Raw genomic sequence first — 10387 nt, 5'->3', positions numbered from 1 at the left:
AATTTGTTGAGTGCTCTATTTCAGGGGCACTCATTATTGTACTAGAGAAATTTTAGCTCCATATTTATTAGTTAGCTCTTCTGATGTCACTCTCTTTGTCTTTTTCATCTATCCGGAAGATGTCTGGTTGACCCAGTCTAATTAGCATATTACCCTTTTATTAGTATAGATAATTAAATTTCTTCATCTCATCTCCTCACTCCTACCTGCCTACTGCCCTCTGAATGCACATGGGGAACAGAATGGGAAAGTATGTCAGAATGGAACAAGAAGCCTCTTTCATCTTAAAAACTTTTATCTGTCTACATATTATCATCCTACATTATGACAATCAATCTCAAGTAAGCAAAATAATACTCTTAACCTCTCTTTTCACCCTTCAAACTTACGCAGAGCTGGAAGCTGAAGTTGTATTTCTTCTCATAGTCTTATAGAAGAGTCTACTCTATTAAATGAAGTAATTATTTCCCATCTAAAGATTCCACAAATTAAAGCTATTTTAAATGAAATCATTTCTAGGTATAAAATAAATTTTTATTTTTGTGTTTTTTTATAAACTGTGGATTATTTACTTTATGCCTTTTATTTTCTTAGGTCTAATTATAATATCTTTATTCCTCCTTTTATTTATTTTTTGTTACTCCTCACACAAGGATATTTTTTCATTGACTTTTAGAGAGAGAGAGAGTAGAAGGGAAGGGGAGAGGCAGAGAGAGACAAACATAAATGTGAGAGAGGCACATTGATTGGTTGCCTCCTACATGTGACCCAACCAGGGCCAGGGATCGAACCTGAAACTGAGGTACATGCCCTTGATCAGAATCAAACCTGAAACCCTTTAGTCAGTCCCTGGGCCAACACGCTAACTAAACCAAGACAACTAGGGCTTTGTTCCTCCTTTTAAAGACTCAGTCCTGCCCTGGCCAGGTAGCTCAGTTGCTTGGACCGTTGAGTATGAAAGGCAGCCAATCGATGTTTCTCCCTTACATGGATATTTCTTTCTCTGTCTCTCCCTTCCTCACTCTCTAAAATTAATAATAATAAAAACATATATTTAGGGTGGGGAAGGTGGAGAAGACTCAATCTATTTTGGCCCCCAAGTCCTTCAAAGGGAATGAAAGCATTATTCTGTATTATAGATAGCAGCATGTCTTTTATATATTTTAAATTTTCATTTTTAACTTTCCTTATAATAATGGTTTGTGATACTAACTTCTCATAAGTACCATGACTGTATTGTTTTAGTTTTATTTTTAAAAATGTTTTTATTGATTTTTTTTCCAAGAGAGAGGATGGGAGAGGCAGAGAAAGAAAACAGCAATCAACATGCTCCTTACTAGGGATGGAGCTCACAACCTGGGCAAGTGCCCTGACCAGGAACAAAACCCGAGACCTCTCAGTGCACAGGATGACACTCAACCTAAATATTAATTATAAAGTTATTTTATAATTAATATTTTCTTTTAAACAAACTTACTTTATCATCATTCCTAATAAGTACATATTCTAATACATGTATGGATTAGTTTAAGTATATATCTTATTCTGATTAAATGACCCCTTGCCCATGTTAGGACACAGGGAGAAGGCGCCATCTATGAACCAGGAAGTGGATCCTCACCAGACACCAAATCTGCTGGCACCTTGATCTTAGACTTCCTAGCCTCCAGAATTGTGATAAATACAATTTCTGTTGTTTATAAACCACCCAGTCTATGATATCTATATATATAAAAGGGTAATATACAAAGTGTCCCCTCTGGAATTCGACCGGGAGTCCGATCGCTCGCTATGATGTGCGCTGACCACCAGGGGGCTGTGTGGAATGAAGGAAGGTCCTGGCCAGCAGCCAGAAGGCCCCAATTGGCCCTGATCACTGGCCAGGCCTAGGGATCCTATCTGTGCACAAATTTCGTGCACCGGGTCTCTAGTTCTGTTACTGGTATAACAGCCTGAATGAACTAAGTGCCTAACACACTGCCTGGCACACAGTGGGCAGTCAAATACTAATTTTCAGATGCTTTCCTTTAGACAAAGTTATACCATAAGCTCACTTCACTCCAGTTTCTATAGTATTTAACATCCTATTAAAACATCTACTATTCAGCAGTGTCAACACACTCAATGGACATTCAAATATCAGTTTTTCATAATGGCACAGAAATTTGGGATATAATGTCAGGTTATTCTATCATTTACACTATGGATGTGAACATCTTAGCTAATAGCTTTGTCTTGACCCGAAACACATACTTCTGTAATGCTGGTCTCTACTATGAAATGAAAATATTATGAATATGTGAATATAGTATTATACAAATCCTGTCAACCATTTGGCAATGCTTGATGACTTTTTGTTTCAGTCATCAAGCATTGCCAAATGCTTGACGGAATTCGTATCCTTTTTAGAATGCAAGGCAGAAAGTGTCCTCTTTTGATGCTCAGCACCTAGATCCATCTGTGTACTTAATAAATATTAAATTCAGAAAGCACTAAACATCAGGTATTTAGGATTTCAAATACACATAATTCCTGTGCCAGTTGTCTCCCCAAACTAGTGATCTGTGTATTACTGGCTTAAAGTTTAAGCTTATAAAAGTGAGTGGATGGTATCTATGTGTAAGCTGACTCTATACAATATCTCTAATAATAAACTTACTGTATTAACAATGACAGATAAATTTTTAAACAAAATAAACTTCAGAAATTATGGAGGACAAAGCTGCAAATAGTCACAAAAATCATGTAATAAACAGTTTGTGTTTGTTTTTCTCAGCAAAACTGTCAAATCTGAGAAGTTTCTGTTTTTATAATATATTTTTGTTCACTGCTTATTCCCTAAGAGAAGAAAACCTTCATTGCTTTTCACTCCATACGTACGCCCAATAAAAATGAGAAAGAATATGCTGTAGGTCATTTAGTTATTCATTAATTGATTCAATATACTTAAAAGTGAATGTTGATCACATTACTTACTATATTTTAAACTTTCTATTCCTGATTTTAAAAGTAAAGATTTACATGGCCCTGTCATTGTGGCTCAGTTGGTTGAGCGTTGTCCTATGCACCAAAAGGTTGCCAGTTCAATTCCCCATTAGTACACATGCCTAGGTTGTGGGTTCCATATCCGGTCAGCATGTGTACAGGAGGCAATTGATCTATGTTTTTCTCTTACATCGATGTTTCTCTCTCTCACCCTCTCACCCTTATTCTCTTTCTCTGTCTCCCCATTCCTCTCTCTAAACATGTCCTTGAGTGAGGATAAAAAAAAAAAAAGTAAACACTTACAGATAACTTACAATGTACCACTGTTGTCAGTGGTGCTTTATATACATTCATCTGTTTAATCTTTCAAACAACTCCATGGAATAAGCATTATTCTCACTTTGTAGCTGAGGAAACTGATGCACAGAGAGATTAAGTCACTTGTCAAGGACGGCACAGCTGGTATATAACAGACCTGGAATAAGAACCCTGGCAGTCAGGCTACAGAGTCAGATGCTGTACTGTTTCTCAATATTACTATTAGCATGTCCATAGAGACTTGGAACAAGAAGATCTAAAATCACTCTTCACCATACCTTACAGCTCACCTTGATAATAAAGATGACTTAGAGCCCTAGCTGGTTGACTCAGTGGATGGAGCATTGGCCTGCAGACCAAAAGGTCCCAGGTTTGATTCCTATCAAGAGCACGTACCTTGGTTGCAGGCTCCTCTCCAGCCTGGCTGGGGCCCTGGTCAGGAAGTGTGCAGGAGTCAACCAATCGATGTGTTTCTGTCACATCGATGTTTCTGTCTTTCCCTCTCTCTTCTACTCTCTCTAAAAGATTAATAGAAAAATATCCTCGGGTGAGGATTAACCAAACATACAAACAAAAAAACAAACAAAAAGATGATTTAGACATCTTGAGTTGCCTGGAATAAGAGTGCTAGAAGAGAGAACTGTGTAATCTTCCCAAGAGATGACTCTTGCACACCTCTGGTGACAGCAAACAAGGAAGGCCACATTAACTGGTTACCAAAACCTCTTTGTTAACATTCATCAAATTAGATCTCAAAAACACTTGTTAAGCTTCTGTGAGTTTAGAAATAAATGTAGTAATTGATCCTGTAAGCATCTCATAATCTAGAGGAAAAAGTTTTTCTTTTTTATTGAAAGTCTTAAATTTAACATGATAAATACTATGATAAAGATGAGCACAAGATGCTGAAGGAACATAAGGTACTCCCAACTGGTCCTGACTGAGGGAGAAGATACCCTTGCAGGTTTCAACTGAGCTGATGCTTTGAAGATGAGTGTCTTACCAAAGGTGAGGAAAAAAGAGGGCATGCCTTACCAGGATGTGCCAAGAAAGATTTATAGGCAAGAGAGACCATGATATGTCTAGAGAAGATATATGAATATTTCAGTCCTGGAGTATATGAGACAAAGGAGAACACTTCACAGAACATGAAGGATGGTGGACTAAAAGGTAGGCCTGGGCCAAATGAAAAAGGGCCAATATAAGAAGGTTGGATTTTTATCCTAAAAGCAACGGGAACCACTGAAGAATTTTACAAAAAGAGTAACATGACTGAACTGTGTTGGGGAGCACTATGGCATTGGAACATAGTGACTAAGACTTTGGGCTTTAGAATTTAAGTTCTAGCTTTGCCACTTACTAGCTGGGTAAGCTTGAATATGTTACTTAACCATATATTACTTAATCTCTCTGAGCATTAGTGCCTCAACTGTAAACCTAGAATGATAATAACATCTAACTCACAGGGTTATTGAGAGGATAAAAGATGATCTATTTAAACCACTTAGCAAACTGTTTGGTAAGTACTTAGCAGATGGTAGTCATTTATCACCATCAGTAGCAATGTGGAAAATGGATTAACAGGGACAAAATGGGAGGCAAGGAATCCAGTGAGAGAGTTACCATAATAACCAAAGAGATAAAATTTGAATTAAAGTGGTGATGGAAAGGTCCAGGAGATGATGGGTTCAAAACATATTAAGGGGCTGCCCGGCAATCATGGCTCAGTGGTTGAGCGTCGACCTATGAACCAGGAGGTCACCTTTTGATTCCTGGTCAGAGCACACACCTGAGTTTCGGGCTTAATCCCCAGTATGGGGCATGCAGGAGGTAGCTGATCCATGTTTCTCTCTCTCTCTCCCTCTCCCTTCCTCTCTGAAATTAATAAAAATATATTTTTAAAAAACCACACATATTAAGGGGCATATATTTTAGAACTTTGGAACACTATTGGGAGGGGAATGAGGGATGAGTTTAGTTCACTGGATAAATGATAGGGATTATGGGAGGAAAAGCATACTAGATATCTCACAGATAGATACCTTTCATTCAATACTTTAGAAACAAAATTCATTAATCTCTTATAAATCCACTCATCCTTACATATATCTGTGAGAGCATTCTTTATGGTTTTTCTCCTCTAACTCTCTAGCTACTCTGTCACATTTTACTCCTCAGGGTCCTCTTTCCTCTTTTGTCTCCTAAATATTTGTGTTTCCAAAGTGTCTTTTCTCTTCTCACTTTTCACTCTCTTGAGTGAGCTCATCTACTCCCAAGGCATTAATTAGCATTCACCTGTTTACTGATAACTTCCAGATTCCTATTTCTGACTTTGATCACCTGCCTCTGTTCCAAACCATTATATCTGTTGTGTACCCTGGAACATCCCAGGGGGATTTTCACTCAATGTGTTGAAAACCAAACTCACTTTCCTACTAATCTGCCTACCCCTTACATGTACCAAGTAAAAAACAAAAATACAAAACAAAAAATCTTTCCTTAGACAATTCTCTCACCTTCTCGACCCCTTGATTCTGTGACTACATAAATTATGCTTCCTCTACAATCTTAATCCAAATCTTCCATACACTGCCGAAACCGGTTTGGCTCAGTGGATAGAGCGTTGGCCTGCGGACTGAGAGGTCCCAGGTTCAATTCCGGTCAAGGGCATGTACCTTGGTTGCGGGCACATCCCCAGTGGGGAGAGTGCAGGAGGCAGCTGGTCGATGTTTCTCTCTCATCGATGTTTCTAACTCTCTATCTCTCTCCTTTCCTCTCTGTAAAAAACTCAATAAAATAAAAAAAAAAACAAATCTTCCATACACCTATATAGTCTATATTTTTAGTAAAGTCTACTTTTTAGCACTTTTATGACATTTTTGTTTTATTATCCCATTCTAAAATACATCCTTACCTTTCCAATGTAATTTCTAACTCTGGTTAAAAGCATTTCAACTGAAATGAATGTCTCAGCTTCCTTCTTCATCTTTAAATTTGTCTTTTTTCCTCCATCTTTAAATTTCTGTCTTTCTTCCTCCATTCTCTTTTTTATCCAAAACTAACTCTTCATTTGCATTCTTGATGCTATTCCCCTTCTCTCATCTGCAGAGACCTAATTTATGAGAATAGAAGCCTTATCTGTTTCATCTGTTTCCAGAACAGTGAGTGCCTAGCACATGGTAGATATTAAAAAACATGTATTGAATGCTTTATTAAGAAATTACTCTTTTTCTGTTGCTTTTTTAGTTCCTCTCCTCTCCCTCTACATCAAATTCTTCTGTTAACTCTACAAATACGTTTAAACCTTTTTACAAGGGAGAAAAAATAAAGAGACCCATACACACTTTCTCTTGATTCTATCTTTCCAAGCTATTGGCTATGTCTTTCTGTCTACCACAAGCTTCTTTTTATATATATAGACTAGAGGCCTGTTGCACGAAAAGATTCATGCAGTAGGCCTGGGTCCTGGGTGCTGGAGGAAAACTGGTGCCGCTCTGGCCAGAGCCGCCTTCACAGCCCTCACTGCTCCGGCGGGAGCTGCCTTCAGTCTTCCCTCCACCGCTTCTCGCCTATGTATGCAAATTAACCGCCATCTTTGTAGGTGGTTAATTTGCATATCCCACTGATTAGCCAATGGGAGGCGTAGCAAAGGTATGGTCAATTTCAATCTTTGTCTATTATTAGATAGGATATATTTTTATTGATTTTAGAGAGGAAGGATAGGGAGAGACAGAAACATCAATGCTGAGAGCAAATGATTGATCAGCTGCCTCCTACACGCCCCTCACTGGGGATCAAGCCCATAACCCATGCATATGCCCTGACAGGAATCAAACCATGACCTTATGGTTCATAGGTCAACACACAACCACTGAGCCACACCAGCCGGGCATACCACCAAACTCTTTTAAGTCACATCTGCACCACTAACTTCACTACTTCAAAATGTGGTTTTTCTCCCAAAGTGCCTCAAAATCATCACTGATTTCTTATACCTTTTTCTCATTCCTCATGCTCTTTTTATTGCTCCTATATAGTTTTTTTAATGTTTTTTATTGACTTTTTTTTTAGAGAGAGTGGATGGTGGGGGGAGGGAGAAGGGAGAGAGAGAGGGAGAGGGAGGGAGGGAGGGAGGGGGAGAGAGAGAAAGAGAGAGGGAGAGAGATATCTGGCCAGGGATAAAACCCACATGCCTGGACTGGGGAATTGAATCAGCAACCTTTTGTGCATGGGATGATACTCAACCAACTGAGCCACACCAGCTAGGGCACTTATATGTAGTTTTACACTTGTATATAGTTTTACCCACTGCTTCTTAGAACTCTTTTCCAGGAGGTCTTTCATGGTTTCTTTAAAGATAGATTATATGTACTTTTATTTCCTGTAGATGGCCACAGTACTTATCATGCTGTTTATAAATGTGTGATTATTTGCCATTATCTTGGACTAGATTAAAAATGTCTTAAAGACAAGTGTTATGTCTTCTTAATCAATATATTCCCACTGTCTGGCACTATGAGTACTCAATAAATATTTGTTGAATAATCAAATGAATACTGTCATTAGATTGACACCTAAGAGTTTTAAAAACAATGGAGAATGGGAGTGTTGGTTAAAATAAGTATGATAGGTAACATTCTAAGAGGAAAAAAAACAAGTAGTATAAAGGGCTATGGATAATCAAAAAGATAAAGATATGAATGAAAAAAAGATGCCGGAAGCCAGTCCATCCTTGCTGCTTGACACAGTCGCTGCAGGGAAGAAACATCTGCACAGCATATGTTTCAAGGGACCTGGCGTATATGGCATACTGTTCTTAATATGTTTGCTCACCTTCTTGGCGCTATGTGTTTTAACCAGGGTCACCTCTCCGAGAAAGTTTGTTTCCCCAGGTAGGGATTTTTCCCTGAAGTTAGGGAGGGAATAAAACCCCTTAACTAAGTGCCAGGCAGGTAGTTAATCACTTTATGAACAATCACACTTAAGCCACATAATCTTTACTCCCTGGAATGGAGATAAGAAACACCCTAACCTTTGGAATAGAAATTGACAGGATTAAAATCAACTGGTATAAATACAGATGTAACAAGACAGTAACACACAGAGCCTGGCTGGAGATCGTGGCTAGAACTTGGCTAGAGAACCTGGCTAGGCTGTTGATCAACTGAACGCTGTCTCCGTGTCATTCCTTCTTCGCCGACTCCGTCCACACCTTTGGGAACCCCTGGACCTGCTGGGGCTGGACCCCAACAGAAAGATATGAATGAATTACTTCATGTACTCATTCATTCACAAAGCAATTAGGGGAGAAATAGAAAGACAATCAAGCTATTGTACCCATCCTCATGGATGTGTTTTACAATCAAGTGTTGAGGGTCTGGGAGCGGTAATACCTGAAAACAGTAGGAGTAAGATACTTTCCATTTAAGAGCAATTCTGAATCTAATATTAAAATATTGGGACAAGTTTAGAAGACCACAAATCAGCTTCTTCTGGTCCACTCACTTTTGCAATCTAGGTCTACCAGCAGCAGCTCTCAAACTTCAGTGTGCATAAGGAACACTGGGGATCTTGTTAAAGGTGGAGAAAAATCCCCCAGGAATCCTGATTCTGTGGGTCCAGGAATGTGCATTTTTAATAAGCATCCCATAGGATTATGATGCATTTGGTCTGCAGAGTATACTACTGTAAAGTCCTTAGTCATTCACGTCATAATTTTGCCATATCTGAATTACACCTATAATATCTTAGCCTTATCCTAAGCAGGAAGTTTGTTGGCTTATTTTTATAATACACATGAAATAAATATATAACTATTAAAAAGTCTGTCTGTATATACGAGTAGATGGGAAAGTTTGAGGAGCATTGTTCAAGAGTTCATGCTCTGTAAACACCACATCCTGCATGAAATCTAATGACACAAATTATAACCAAAAATTCCAGGATAGTGAAGTTCAACAGAACTGTGCTGCAGGAGAGCTCATGTAGATACTCTGGTAGCTTTAATGGACTATAAAATAATCCAAAAATGTTTTTAAAAATTAGTGTTCTAATTATTACAAGTGACTTGCTATTTTTTAAAAAACCCACTTTTACATTGACTTTTTATTTTAAAGAATACTTTGCCTTTTATTCTGGTACACCTGAGCCAACTCCCAACAGTTAAGGCATCAAACTTAAAAGTAGCAAGCAGCTGGAATAAAATGAAGATTGGTCTGTGCTCCTGATCCACAATAAAATATATATCCACTTTATTTAAAATTACATTTGATTAAGACTGATAATTGAGTTCAAAGATATAAACTTGATAGCTCCCTTCCTTTTCTTTCAACCCTAAAATAATTTATAGTAATAGGAAAAATGATACGGCAAAAAGATCAGAGGAATCATTGCATCTCAGAAAGGCCTATTCCTTAAAGGCTTTGGCAACTCACAACTACAAACAGAACAGAAAGCTGAAACAGAAAACGGTCACCAAATGAAAGACTGTGCTGATAATAAGCCTTTAAACACAATATTCTGCTCTAAATTGTGTGTTTGCTTAAATGGCTAAGAAAATCAAGCTCTATCTAAATATTTGAGTGGATGGTTTTTGAATACCACCTTGTTCCTGTGTCAAAAGCCAGTTCCATGCATTTAATCTCTAGTCACCTGGAACAGGAACATAGATGAATGGCCATGGTCCTTGATCTCTACATCACTTAAGTCAATTGGAAATGTACCTGCCTACTCACTGATGTATAAAGCACTCGATCGTGTTTGGATGAAAGGATTATTGCAATCATCTCCTAACTAGCCTCCCTGCTGCCACCTGTTCTCTGCAGTCTCTTCTCCACAGGGGCAGCCAGGGAAACCCTGTCAATATGTCAGATCTGTCCCTCTTCTGCTCAAAACGCCCAGTTCCTGCCAGAATAAAAGCCCAAATCTTTTGAAGGGCCCCCAGGCCCCCCAATACACCATCACCTCATCCCCAAGCTCAGCTCCTCCTCCTCTCCCCTTGCTCACTCAGCGCCAGCTCAATCGCTTCTTTGCTGTTTCTTGAGTTCACCAGGCACATTCCAGACCGGGGGGGGGGGGGGGGGGC

General features: G+C 38.7%; 1 protein-coding gene across 1 annotated transcript in view; it reads right to left on the bottom strand.

Annotated features, from left to right (window-relative positions):
• PYGO1 (pygopus family PHD finger 1) overlaps positions 1-10387 on the bottom strand; it is an 18221-nt gene that overhangs the window by 7279 nt on the left and 555 nt on the right. The gene's annotated exons all lie outside the window — the stretch shown is intronic.

The sequence above is a fragment of the Myotis davidii genome, unplaced genomic scaffold (genome assembly GCF_000327345.1).
Source record: "Myotis davidii unplaced genomic scaffold, ASM32734v1 scaffold1421, whole genome shotgun sequence".
Lineage (NCBI taxonomy): Eukaryota > Metazoa > Chordata > Mammalia > Chiroptera > Vespertilionidae > Myotis > Myotis davidii.
This window is presented reverse-complemented; position numbering and strand designations above follow the sequence as displayed.